We start from the raw sequence: 15,328 nt of genomic DNA on the forward strand, positions 1-15,328 counted from the left end.
AATGAAAGTAACAGTACTTACCTAATAGGAGTTTAATAAAAATTAAATAAGACAAGTTATACAGTATGCAGTGCAACTTTTCTATTATTATCATTATCATCCTTATTTGTGGCTTGGGATATAAAAAAAAAAAGAAACAGACACTAAACTAAGATAATCTAGCACTTTGTATAATCCATTGCAATGATTATGCATAATAAAAGTATATGTAATATGATCTTCATAAATTAAAATTTCTGTGTTAAGTATTATTTCCTCATTTCTTCCTCAGAGAAATTATTGAAAATTGGTAGTTATGTACATAAATAAATAAAACATCAAGACTGTACAGTGAGTAAAATAATACAAATATATTTCTGAGAAAGGCAAGGGGTTATTGGCTATATGTAGTGTAGGAAAGATTTTGGAATGTAGTGAAATATGTTTTGAAGATTCAACATTATCCTTATTCTGAGACACAGCAACTCTAACAGCATGAGACCCATGTGTAACTACAGCTTGAAATAGTGCAGACTGATAAAGCATTTGGTCTCATGGGTGACACCAAGTTAGTGCTCCTTAGTCTATTTTACTATTTTGGGTAAAAATATTTTACATTTGTGAAACATTTTACAAATCCTTAGTGTTTTAATAACTATACTGCATATATTAAATATCCTTAGGTAGAGAGCAATTTTGTTTTGCCAAAGGGAAAACGAAAAACCTACGGAAGTGATGTAATATACATGGTTAGGGTTTTGAAGAGAAAGTGAAGTTCAGATTCACCTAAATTACTTTGATTTAATAATTCATGTCTGTTTGGAATTTGTTCAACTTCCTTGGACTTAATGGTGTTTTATAAATGCTAACCCCACCCTGATATGAATTAAGAGAACTTAAGAGTAAATTTACTCCTCTGGGTGATATAAGAAAAAAATAGGAAGCTGTCATAGTGGGCAGAAATCATGGGAAGACTATTGTGGATCTTAGGGCTTCCATGTATTTTTTTCTCTTGAAAAATGTTTATTAAATGAGAGGAGTGACTTTTAAGAACTATTATTTATTGAGGTGTAACTCACATAATGATTTGATATTTATATATATTGCAAAACAATCACCTCAATAAATCTAGTTAACATCCATCAATATACATAGTCAAAAAATTTTTCTCTTGTGATGAAGACTTTAAAATCTACTTTCTTAGCAACTTTCAGATACATAATATAATATTATTAACTATAATCACCATGCTGTACCTTACATTCCCGTGACCTTTCTATTTTATAACTGGAAATTTGTAACTTTTGACTCCCTTCAAAAAATCATCGTTCCCCATATGACTTAGATTAGACTCAGAGATGCTCCTATGACAAAGCCAGAGACAGACCCTCCAAATTCCCATTCTTTGCCTCATGAATAATTAGCTGAATTCTTTGTCCCTACTGATCAACTGTTACCAAGCTTTGGTTAAGATTCTCTCCTACTGTGACTCTACTTCTGTTTTATAAATAAGTTCATTTACCCTTTTTTTTTTTTTTTTTTTAGATTCTACTCATAATTGAAATTGTAGAAAGCAAACTTATAGTTACCAGGGGATAAAGAAACTGAATAACTGGGATTTACATATACACACTCAAACTTCAATACTCTGACCACCTGATGCAAAGAACTTATTCATTTGAAAAGACCCTGATGCTGGGAAAGATTGAAGGCAGGAGGAGAAGGGGACGACAGAGGATGAGATGGTTGGAGGGCATCACTTACTCAATGGACATGAGTTTGAGTAAACTATGGGGGTTGGTGATGGACAGGGAGGCACTGGCATGCTGCAGTCCATGGGGTCTCAAAGAGTCAGACACAACTGAGCGACTGAACTGAACTGAACTGCTATGTAAAATAGATAATTAATTAAGAACCTACTGTATAGCACAGGAAACTCTACTCAATAAAAAATAATGGCTTATATGGGAAAAGAATCTAAAAATAAAAGTGGATATATGTATAACTGGTTCACTTTGCTCTACATTTGAAACTAACACACCGTTGTACATCAACTATACTCCAATAAGTTTTTTAAAGTTAAAATAAGATTCTCGTCTTCCCCAGATCCCTGAACTTTGACCAAACCTCAGCCTAAGCAAGCATACTACCTCACCCTGCTGGAAAATAGACTGACCAACATACTACACTTGCTTATCCTACTTCCCCATACCCAATCTGTATAGCCTAGGTTGTGCTGAGTCACTTCGGTTGCGTCCAGTTCTTTGCAACCCCATGGACCTTAGCCTGCTGGATTCCTCTGTCCATGGGATTTTCCCACCAAGACTACTAGAGTGGTTTGTCATTCCCTCTTCCAGAGAATCTTCCTGGTCCAGAGATTGAACGAACCCACATCTCCCACATTGCAGGCAGATTCTTTACCACTGAGCCCCCAAGGAAGCCTAGGTTACTTATATATATATATAAAAGACTCTTGACCTTGCCTTTGAGATGCTTGAAAGTTCTTCCTATTGTAATCATCCCTTTCTTCTTTCTCCTCCCCTATGGCAGTAGTCCCTTTCTTCCCTCTTGCAATAATGCTTTCAAATAAAGTCTTTCCTTACCTAAGTCCAGAGGTGTCTTTCATTGACAAGAGAAAAGTGAAAACTAAAATAGAGAAATCTCGTGGAGATGCAAAGCAATTACTGACAATATTAAGGTAGATTTTCACGATTGCTTTGCTAAACTAAGAACCAGAAAACCTGAAGTCATTCCCTAGCTCCCATTCTTAACATTTGATATGACCTTGGGCAAGCCATAAAATTTTTGAGACTTGAATTCCTTTCCTGATAAAGTAAGAATCACAATGCTTACCTCCCGGGATATTGTAAAAAAAAAAAAAAATTGAATGTAATAATGCATATGAAAGTGATTGATAAATTGCAAAATTCCTTCCTTGCATTTATTACTTATAAATGGCTCTCCTCCACTTGTTGTTGATCCCTCAAAATAGTTCCTATCTTATAATGGTTTAAAGGATGGTTTAAAATGCCTTGGCAGCCCACTCCAGTACTCTTGCCTGTAAAATCCCATGGATGGGCAGGCCTGGTAGGCTGCAGTCCATGGGGTCGCTAGGAGTCAGACATGACTGAGCGACTTCACTTTCAGGCCTTGGAGAAGGAAATGGCAACCCACTCCAGTATTCTTGCCTGGAGAATCCCAGGGAAGGGGGAGCCTGGTGGGCTGCCATCTATGGGGTCGCACAGAGTCGGGCACGACTGAAGTGACTTAGCAGCAGTAGCAGCAAAATGCCTTTAAGGTGATCAATTGTGATCATTCTTGCAGGGCAAAATAAAAAGTGAATAGATAATAATAAAATTCAGCCAGAAATAACTCCCTATAAGCTCTGTTGATTTTTTAACTTGACCATAAGTATTTTCTGAAAAAAACCCTTCAAGCAACAGAGGCAGAATTATCTAAAGGGCAGTCAACACTAGACTAAAGAACACAATATAAAGAAAATGAAAACATGAAATTTATATGACTTTAAAATATTACATAGCATTATTTTGAGAATAAAATTTTAAGAAATGTTTTAAATAAGGAAGACAATTCCTGTTACAAAATCACCATCAAGCTAGACTGTTTTTGATTGAAGCTTAACAAAAGTACTTTCTTGGGACTATAGAATCAATTTTGCCATAAGGTCTTTTTCTAATTACTAATCTTTAAGATAAGAAACTTTTTAACTTATTCTATCTGATACAGAGAGGTAGAAATGTGAGTCTATTTTTGGAACCCTCAAAGTACCTTTTTAAAATTTAATCCTTGAGGTTACACTTCTTTTTTTCACTTTCTCATAAGGAAAGTCTTCTCCCTAAATAAGTATATTTATTTTAGTGTTCCTTAAAATAGAAAAGCATTTTTTAATTTATATTGTTTTCCCATATCTAATATTATAAACAATACAGAACTGATCATTTTGGAGCCAAATCCACTTATTTGAATTAATTTTACTAAAGTATTTTTAAACTTATATATATTTTTTTTTTTATATAAGAGAAAGTATGCTATTTGCATTTCAGATTTGTATGTTTTACTAGCCTCTTCAAGGGCTTAATATACTAATTACTGTATTTAATATATTTGTTTCTATACTGAATAATAACATCAAGGAATTTTACAAATTTAATTTTATATCATACATGTTTTCAGTCTTGAGTAGTAAGAAATCTCATTTAAGTTATGAATCTTCATTAAACTGTAGAGCAATCCCATTGTCCTCAACACTGCCATTGATGCGCCTAGCTTTTACTTTAGTTCTGGTCCTTAGAAATGTGAGCCATATATGTTTTTGCTTTGTTTTGTTTTTATATATTTTCTCAAACTGGTCACTTTGCAGAATAAACACAAATAAAATATTTTTAAACACTAAAGCAGCAATATTACTCTAAGGTTTCCCTTCAGAGACAATGGAACATCTGAGTAAGATCCATTGAAATTGCAAAAAGCTGGATATATTGTACTGAGTCCTCTTTCTGTAATTTTTTTAGCATAAAGATCCCTTGAGTTTCAGTTTCCTTATTTATAAAATGAAGTGTACAAACAAAGTATTCTATAAAATCTCTTAAAAATCCAGCTTCCTAAGATCTAGTTAAGTTGATCCTAAGATCATTAAGGGTATTATGAATTAGAGCTTTTCTCTGTTGAATTTTTTCTACTAAATAAGCTTGATTTCTCAAATATGACACATCAGCATTTACTGAGTATTCCTCATGTATGAACAAGTGTAAATAAAAACTATAACCTATCAGAGCATACTTTTTAGTATAAGACATTGAATTTTGCAAATGAATAAACCCAACCTTCACCTCTAGGTCCCTTCTTTGATCTTTCCTTCATTATTCCATCATAACATCTATTACCCACATGTCCTGATATATTTTCCTGAGTTTTTCCAACGTAAGTGTAAGTGATATGCATTGTTTTATAGTATATCATTGACTCCTGAAAACAATAAAGTATGCTTAAATACTTGTGTAATTGTGCTGACCACCATATAGAACTTACTGCAGCCGCATTTTCTTTGGTTTGGTTTTACAATCATAAAGTAAATATGCTTTCAAAAGAAAGATACTCCATTCAAATAATATCTTGTGCAGCAGACCTTTCAAATGAACCTTTCATGTCACAGAGTGAACTGCAGGAGAGCTCAAATCCTACATTTTGTTCTCTTTTGACACCAACAGTGCTTTACTCAACTTGTTTACTCTCTGAGTCTCTCTTTATTACAAAACACAGATAATGAACTTTGCTTTGTGTGAGTCAAAGGATTATGCTCAAATCAAGGAACAACTATGTATAAAACTACATTGTGAACCATAAAATACAAGATGTCTTATTCAGTTGGAAATGTCACCTTTTTGGGTGTCTCTTCTTAAATAGCTATCACATAGACATGACTTACCTCTATCATACAAGGCTCATAAAAACTGTGAATACTTACAATTTCTGATTTTAGAACTTGCAAGTGGAAATCCAAACTTTCCGCATCTAAAACTTGCTGTTCATCAGTCATGTTTCTATTTTCCTGTCACTTCTGTTTTTGTTTGTTCTCACCCAAAGCTACTATAAAGTTTGATTAAATGTATTTCATCAACAACTATCTGAGAGTGACCTTGGTATGAGTGCAAAACTTTGAATATTTTAAAATATATAATATTTTGACATAGAAAATCATCTCCAAAGCTCCCTGGAAGCTTCTACTTCTCTTGTAGACCAAATAAATCTGAGCCTTCTTGCTCTAACCCACAGGCCTATCTTAGAAACATATGAATTATTCTTCCCAAAACACTGAAGATTAATAGAAAGACCAGAATTAACTATTGATCCAAGGATCATCTATAAAACAAGATGAAAAAACCCATATAGAGTGAAAATTACCTTTTCTTGGTGCTTATTTGTCTAAATAGTTTCTAGATTTCCATTTGGGTAGAACAACCCTAAAAGATAGGTGTATAAAGCCAAGAAATCACAGTATGGCAAGACACTAGTGAGCTGGAACCAAGAATAGTTTCATAGGTCTCAAATCATCTCACTCTAAGGAACACATTTCCATCAATTAGAACATCATCTGGGTTGTCCACTCAGTTTAAACTTGTATTATTTTGGCTTTTGGTTTACATCTAATTTTGCCTCAGCCACTTGCCTCAACTCATAATTGCCCCATCTCTTCTCTTTAAAATTGTTTTTTCTTCTTGAATTATCCTTGCCTTCAATTTGAAAATACATCTACCATCTCCCTTCCTGGGCTTCCCTGGTGGCTCAGACAGTAAAGAATCTGCCCCTAATGCAAGAGATCTGGGTTTGATCCCTGGGTAGGGAAGATCCCCTTAAGAAGGGCATGGCAACTCACTCTAGTATTCTTGCCTCAGAATCCCCATGAACAGAGGAGCCTGGAAGGTTACATCCATGGCGTCACAAAGAATTGGACATGACTGAGCAACTTTCACTTTACTTAATCTGCCATTTTTCTTCCCTTTCCCTCTTCTCCCAATACCCAGATTATGAAAACTACTTGTCTGAGGGTAGAGCAATAGAGATGCTGTATACCTCTTGGAAGCTGAGAAAGTATACCTTTTCTACTTAAAATAAATTTGCTCCTGGGTAATTTCTTGTCTCATTTTACAGAAGCCATTTTCAAGTTTCTATTAAACTGTACCAGCTGGAGTAACAAATTTCCCCTTGTGATAAAATATCTAGCACTTACCAAGTGGGAGTTTTACCTATTTCATGTCTAATACATACAAAGTGTAAAAGCATTATCCTAGTCTGATTGCAGCCATGAAACTAAGAAGAGCATGTATGATAGGTACTGGCTATATGAGTTTACTAGGGCTGTCATTAACAAAATACCATGCTTACTCCTTGGAAGGAAAGTTATGACCAACCTAGATAGCATATTCAAAAGCAGAGACATTACTTTGCCAACAAATTTCATCTAGTCAAGGCTATGGTTTTTCCAGTGGTCACGTATGGATGTGAGAGTTGGACTGTGAAGAAAGCTGAGCGCCAAAGAATTGATGCTTTTGAACCGTGGTGTTGGAGAAGACTCTTGAGAGTCCCTTGGACTGCAAGGAGATCCAACCAGTCCATTCTGAAGGAGATCAGCCCTGGGATTTCTTGGGAAGGAATGATGCTAAAGCTGAAACTCCAGTACTTTGGCCACCTCATGCGAAGAGTTGACTCATTGGAAAAGACTCTGATGCTGGGAGGGATTGGGGGCAGGAGGAGAAGGGGACGACAGAGGATGAGATGGCTGGATGGCATCACTGACTCAACGGATGTGAGTCTGGGTGAACTCCGGGAGTTGGTGATGGACAGGCATGCCTGGCGTGCTGCGATTCATGGGGTCGCAAAGAGTCCGACATGACTGAGCAACTGAACTGAACTGAACTGATGATGATTGATTATGGTATGAAAACTCATTACATTGACCAGATAACTTCATTTAGGGAAGAGCATGTATGATAGGTACTGGTTATATGAGTTTACTAGGGCTGTCATTAACAAAATACCATAAATTGAATGACATTTTTTTTTCTCACAGTTCTGAAGTTTAGAAGTATGAAATCAAGGTGATGGGCAAGCTGATTCTTTCTGAGAACCATGAAGAAGTATCTATTCCATGTGTGTCCTCTAGCTTCCGATGATTTGCTGGTGACTTGGCATTCCTTGACATATAGAAGCATCACCCCCATCTTTGGTTCATCTTTACACAGTGTTCTTCTTGTGTATATCTGCCTCCAATTTTCCCCTTTTTGTAAGAACACCAGTCCTGTTGGATTAGACATCTACCCAATACCAGTATTACCACTTCTTAACAATATCTGCAATGACTTTATTTCCAAATAAGTTAACATTCTGAAGTACTGGAAGTTAAGACTTAAATGTACAATTGGGGGATGCAGACAAAATTCAAACCATAGCCCTGGTATTTTCGTCAATTACTTTCCTATAACTTAATACATTTTTTTAATTCTTATTTGAAAAACTGAGAAATAACTCTGAATTATATTGACAGAGAGGAATTCATTGAAAGGATAATGAGTACTTGAAGGAATTGTCAGGAAGTTTCAGGAAAGCATGCACAGATATGTGCCTGAAGCTAGAAGTCTAAGAAGGAGACATAAGAAACTCTATGAAGACAACCAGAGACAATATCAGGTCATGTAATAGTTAAGTAGGGAACACATCTTCAGCTGCCACTGAATGCTGAAACCCTGCACCTATCAGCACCGTGTCAGTACTCAGTTTTGATAGCTTACACTGCTGCCTTTTAAAACTGGAACAACTGCCTTGCTGCTGCTTCTTTAAATCCCTGGCTTACCATCAAAATTTTTGATTCAGTGAATTGATGGCTAAGTCTAGATATTGTATCTATGTCTTGGCCTTCTGAAAAAAAGCATTTCATCTCCTATAGTAGGAGCTGGGCTCTCCTCTCAACAAAACACACATATTGGGAAATTCTGGAAATGTGTAAATAGGCTTCATATGTTGGACAGCCTAAGACTGTAAATGTCCACAGTAAGGTGCTGTTATTATATCTCTTTCTTGTCTTGAGAGTATAGTTAATATAAATAACAGTATGTTAAAAGATCATCTGTGGAGAAAGGAGTTAGAAGAGTTGAAGCTTGTTGTCATTGTGGCAAATAATAGTGAAACAGACATCATTAAACATTCAAAGGTAGGAGACATTCCTATAACCCTAAGCCAGGCATTGAAATGAGAGCTAGGACTTAAATAAGCAGACAAAGAGACAAGGTGTCTGATAAAAGATATGACACTGAGAGAAGAATGGATAAGACATCTTTGGGGGTCCAAATGATGTACAATTTTGTTGAAGGGATACATTTGTATAACTATGGAATGGTATAAGGTTCTCCATTTGGCCAGGTCATTTATGGCCTGTTATGTCAAATGGCTTGAATGTTATTCTGCAGAGAATGAAATATTGTTTAAGAGAAGGGAGAGTTCTTTTTAGGAAGAGTATTCTAGCAAATGATATTTTGCAGAGGAGAGTTTTGCAGGCATTAAACAAGTTAGCAGAAAATGCAACAGTTATGAAAAATAATTGCAATTGATATAGCATTTTGAAAATATAGAAAAATGGTAAAATCTGTGAAATTTTATAGAAAGAAAGTAATAGAAGTTGGTAGAGAAATAAAGCACTGGAGAGATATATACATCTCTAATGTGTTTTTTTTTAATTTTATTTTATTTAACTTTACAATATTGTATTGGTTTTACCATATATCAAAATGAATCTGCCACAGGTATACATGCGTTGCCCATCCTGAGCCCTCCTCCCTCAACCCTCCCCATACCATCCCTCTGGGTCATCCCAGTGCACCAGCCCCAAGCATCCAGTATCGTGCATTGAACCTGGACTGGCGACTCGTTTCATATATATTATATATATTTCAATGCCATTCTCCAAATCATCCCACCCTCTCCCTCTCCCACAGAGTCCAAAAGACTGTTCTATACATCAGTGTCTCTTTTGCTGTCTCGTATACAGGGTTATTGTTACCATCTTTCTAAATTTCATATATATGTGTTAGTATACTGTATTGGTGTTTTTCTTTCTGGCTTACTTCACTCTGTATAATAGGCTCCAGTTTCATCCACCTCATTAGAACTGATTCGAAGGTATTCTTTTTAATGGCTGAGTAATACTCCATTGTGTATATGTACCACTGCTTTCTTATCCATTCATCTGATGATGGACATCCAGGTTGCTTCTATGTCCTGGCTATTATAAACAGTGCTGCGATGAACATTGGGGTACACGTGTCTCTTTCAATTCTGGTTTCCTCAGTGTGTATGCCCAGCAGTGGGATTGCTGGATCATAAGGCAGCTCTATTTCCAGTTTTTAAGGAATCGCCACACTGTTCTCCATAGTGGCTATACTAGTTCGCATTCCCACCAACAGTGTAAGAGGGTTCCCTTTTCTCCACATCCTCTCCAGCATTTATTGCTTGTAGACTTTTGGATTGCAGCCATTCTGACTGGCATGAAATGGTACCTCATAGTGGTTTTGATTTGCATTTCTCTAATGTTTTAAGCCTAGTGACTACATGAAATGTAGTTTCTTTGGCACATACAAGAAATAAGACAGGGAAAATGGCCTGCCATCCAATACTGATATCTTTTAAATGCTGTATTTAAAACAGTAGCAAAATATTCCAAAGAATAGTATGTGCAAATAAATAAAAGCATGGAATGCAGAAGAGATGAACCTGAAGACATAGGTTTGAAAGATAATTATAGAGACATAAAAACAATCCAAACTTTACTCTGAGGAAGAGACAGTGCAAAGAAACAGCTTCAAAGTAACTAGAGCTCATGCATCTAAAGCCAAGATGTGTTAGTTTGATATTATTCATTAATTCTTTTTTATTAGAGTATAGTTTCTTTTTTAAATGTAGATACAGCAATGTGAATCAGCTGTATGTATATATGTATCCCCTCTTTTTTGAATTTTCTTACCATTTACATCACTACAGAGTATTGGGCAGGGTTCCCTGGGCTGTATAACAGGTTCTTATTACTTATCCATTTTATACATAGTATCAATGGTGTATATATGTAAATCCCAATCTCACAGTTCATCCCACCACCACTCATCCCCTTTGGTATCCATACGGTTGTTCTCTATATCTGTGTATTCATGAACTCTTATAACTCTTATAATTTGAATTATAAAAAATGAATCATTACCCAAGGTAGTGATCAATTATTAAATTATTTATCATTTATTCTGTTGTAATTCTATGAATTATTTTTATGCATTATATATGATATGTTTATTAAGTAGTACATTACAGTCTCAAAGAATTCAGGATGACATTATATAACTTCACTCTCTACATATATGAACATATATAACTTTAATTATGGAATATAATTAAAATTAAGGATCTTACCATGGTTCAAACCTTCAATATCAATAGCCATGATATAAATTATATTAATATTTTCTCACTAATCATCTTCAATCTAATTCATATCTGGACAGTACATGAAATATTTAATAATTCTCTGTAATTATTATAATTTTATTATAATAATCATTACAATATAATCAATATATAATTATATATTATAAGTAATATATAATTATTATAATAATTTTCCCATGGTAAAAATAATTGCTTTTTATTGTACAGTTTAGCCATTGAACTCACTTTAGAAAAATAGAGAATCATGAATTCAGAATACATTTGTATCTCAATTTAAATTTTTCTGTAATAAAGACGGTGGAAAATTACATTTGCTTATTAGTGTTCAGTATTCTGAGTCCAAGTAGCAAATCAGACTAAACTAGTCTGGCCAAGTGCAAGTCTGAAACAGTCCATGACTCTTACTTCATAATGTTGTAGTGACGCGTTCCGGGAAACAAACTCACTCAGAAGGACAATGCAGATAGTGGAGTGCAGTTTATTACACCGGCGGGCCCAAGGCAGAGTCTCCTCTTAGCCAAGGACCCTGACCAGTTTTTGTGAAAATCTTATATACCCTAAGTGTACGTTCTTAAACCCACCTCCCCAAGTTATCTGAAACTAGTCTGAACAAAGGAAAAAAAAGATACAATCAAAGTTAACCTGTGATTCATAGGCCTTTTGATGAAAGTGAAAGTGGAGAGTGAAAAAGTTGGCTTAAAGTTCAACATTCAGAAAATGAAGATCATGGCATCTGGTCCCATCACTTCATGGGAAATAGATGGGGAAGCAGTGGAAACAGTGGCAGACTTTATTTTTCTGGGCTCCAAAATCACTACAGATGGTGACTGCAGCCATGAAATTAAAAGACGTTTACTCCTTGGAAGGAAAGTTATGACCAACCTAGATAGCATATTGAAAAGCAGAGACATTACTTTGCCAACAGAGGTCCGTCTAGTCAAGGCTATGGTTTTTCCAGTGGTCATGTATGGATGTGAGAGTTGGACTGTGAAGAAGGCTGAACACCGAAGAATTGATGTTTTTGAACTGTGGTGTTGGAGAAGACTCTTGAGAGTCCCTTGGACTGCAAGGAGATCCAACCAGTCCATTCTGAAGGAGATCAGCCCTGAGGTTTCTTTGGAAGGACTGATGCTGAAGCTGAAACTCCAGTACTCTGGCCACCTCATGCGAAGAGTTGACTCTGGAAAAGACTGATGCTGGGAGGGATTGGGGGCAGGAGGAGAAGAGGACGCCAGAGGATGAGATGGCTGGATGGCATCACTGACTCAATGGACATGAGTCTGAGTGAACTCCAGGAGTTGGTGATGGACAGGGAGGCCTGGCATGCTGTGATTCCTGGGGTCGCAAAGAGTAGGACACGACTGAGAGACTAAACTGAACTGAACCTACTGAAGCCTAGGTAGTTAACAGTGGACAATTATCAATAGGCCTGTGGTTATACCCCAAAAAGCATAATAGAATTTATTATTCTACTTGGTTATACAGATAATTAGAGTATTTTTTTTTTTAGGGGCCAGAGAGTCTAGGTATGAGCCCTGGGGCTCTTCCACCTGGGGGGTCTAGTTTTTCAGTTGGTATGTTGTTTCCATAGATACTGAGCATATAGCTCAAAGTCCACAGTCCAGCCCAGAATGGAGTCCTGCTTTCAAGATGGAGCCTGTTCTGTCTGTTTCCTCGTTCACTACCCCCTCTTGATGCTCTTAACTCATAATATGAGCATCACTCATAGGGATATATTGCACTCTGCCTCTCCAACTGCCTATTTGGAAGAATGACACAATACTTTGGGTACAAAGTTCATAATACATTGTAAAATGCAGGGTCCACAAAGCAGAACTATCAAGGCAACTGTAACAATGGTAAATATAGTTTTCTACCAATCGCCCTTCCCCCAAGACAGGACCAAAGTCCAAAAAGGAATGTTTTCATTTGACATTGCTTTTTCCTGGTTTTTCATGTCATCTAAAGCAGCTGATACTTTGCCAGATAAATCAGGAATATATACACAATGTTCAACCTTAATTATACCACAAGTCCCTCCTTGAGCAGCTTTGAGCATGGCCAAAGCCATTCTATTTTGAATTACTGCTTTTCTTATTTGAATTTGTTGTTCATTTAAGGCTTGGATGGCTTTATCACTATCTAGGAAGGCCTGTTTTGTGAAGTTAGTCAAGGCTTCTACTTTAATCATAATATTTGTTGTCCCTATAGGAGGTGCGAATAAGGACACAATATACTCATACCATTGAAACACAGACCTTGTCCACCTAGTATGTAAATAAGGTAGATTTACTAGGGCTTATTATAGGTTAGGCTTTATGCTTCCATGCTGCTAAGTCACTTCAGTCATGTCTGACTCTGTGCAACCCCATAGACGGCAGCCCACCAGGCTGCCTCGTCCCTGGGATTCTCCAGGCAAGAACACTGTAGTGGGTTGCCATTTCCTTCTCCAATGCTGCCATGGGCAAAAGCAAATCCCAGTGTGCAGCGGCCTACCCAGCTGATTGGTAACCAAGGCCAAAGGTTAGGCCCACAAAGCCACTGGGTTCCGTTGGGGGCCACCCAGCAGATTCCAGGGTTATATTTCCAATCAGAGCCTGGCCAATGAATGAACTGGTTGGGGTGTTATGTGACCTCGAATGTTTGTTTACATTGTTTGGGGAATAGGTACCCAATATATTTTAGTTCTTTTGGGTCTAATGGATGGTCACCAAACCCTACCCTTCATTCTTTTTGTTCCCAGCATATAGCAGTGGGAGTAATTAATTGACCCTTTTCTGGGTTCATCTGGAAATATTCATCCCAGACTTGGTAGAATTGTTCAACATACGTAGAGGCCTGGCCTCCCTTGCCAGTCAGGAAGCTTTTTTCCTCTTTGTTCTTTAAATATGAGGTATAGGCTTTGATATTCCTATGAAACTGATGCTTATATCAAATGTAACCCCATGACCAGAGACTATTGACTGTAGGTCTGGCTTACACCAAGAGAGCAGGGAGAGATTAAGATTGACAAGAGAAAGGAAAGTCTCTTTTTGTCATCCCAGAAAAGACCAGAGTGGTTTAAAAACTCCTTGGCAGAGTGGTGACACCCACCAAGGAAATCCCTCCATCACAGACAGAGGCATAGCCCCACATACCCAGCAGCTGGAGGTGTTGTGGAAGTCCACATAGGAATGCACCCATGAGATGAAAACATTGTCCTGAGTTGAAACAGAAGTTAAATTCAAAATCACATTGATGAGGCCAAGCAGCAGGAGTTGATTATGCAGCTTCATCCTGAAGGGGCTTGTCCGGGATCTTCTTTTCCTTCTTCTTATGGATGGTCTTAGTCTCTCGAGGGTCAGGGGGTCCACCTATGCAGTCCACTTGGCATTTTCTGGGTCTGCATAATATGTTCTCTTCATCCTCATGTGGTGGATCCAGGGAGTGACAGCTGTTACTTTAACTGCAGTAGGGGTGGTTAGAAAAACAGGATATGGACCCTTCCAATGTGGGGCCAAGGAATCGTGTTTCCAGTCCTTGACCCACACCTGATCTATTGTCACAAATTTGTGAATCTGTTCCCCAAGGGGGAACGACACTCTTTCTTGTACAAACTTAGTTACTGATTTATTACCTTACCTAGTTGTTCCATCTGCTGTGAAATCAAATCTCCCCTTACCTGAGGCAAATTTGTTGACACCTGTTTTATTATGGGAGGGGGCCTCCCATACATAATTTCATATGGAGAATAGCCATGGCACTGTGGGATCATCCTGAGTCTGAGCAGAGCCATTGGAAACAAGTCCACCCAGGATCAGTCAGTCCCTATGATCCACTTGGAGAGTGTCTCTCTAAGTGTCTTCTTGGTTCCTCCCACCATCCCAGAACTCTGGGGCCTATATGCTGTATGTAATTTCTACTTGATGTTTAAAGTTTTGCTTACTTGTTGTACTAAATCAGCTATGAAAGCTGGGCCATTGTCTGATCCAATGCTGGCAGAAAATCCAAATCTGGGAACTATCTCCCTAAGCAGGCACCGGTCTACTTCTGATGCTTTCAGTCCGGGTAGGAAAAGTTTCTATCCATCCTAAGAACATACATACCATGATCAGCAGGTAACAGTATTGTCAGTGAGGTTTCATTTCAGTGAAGTCCACTTCCAGGTGTTCAAATGGCAGCATGCTTTTTAGCTGAATCCCTGGAAGTTTCTGTCTGTGCTGAGAGGCAGCTTTGACCTATGAGCAGGCAGTGCAGTTCTGAGATTCTGTCCTGCATAGGGAAGAGAGGTGAGGAACCAAGAAATATTTTTGAATTAGCTTTTCCAGTTTATCATGGCCTAGGTGGGTCGCTTGGTGTGTTTGTC

At 37.3% G+C, this 15,328-nt stretch overlaps 1 pseudogene; it reads right to left on the reverse strand.

Annotated features, from left to right (window-relative positions):
• Positions 1-12,683: 12,683 nt before the first annotated feature.
• Positions 12,684-14,258, reverse strand: LOC113894709 (annotated as a pseudogene).
• Between the last annotated feature and the right edge of the window lie 1,070 nt (positions 14,259-15,328).

The sequence above is a fragment of the Bos indicus x Bos taurus genome, chromosome 6 (assembly GCF_003369695.1).
Source record: "Bos indicus x Bos taurus breed Angus x Brahman F1 hybrid chromosome 6, Bos_hybrid_MaternalHap_v2.0, whole genome shotgun sequence".
In the NCBI taxonomy this organism is placed as follows: Eukaryota; Metazoa; Chordata; class Mammalia; order Artiodactyla; family Bovidae; genus Bos; species Bos indicus x Bos taurus.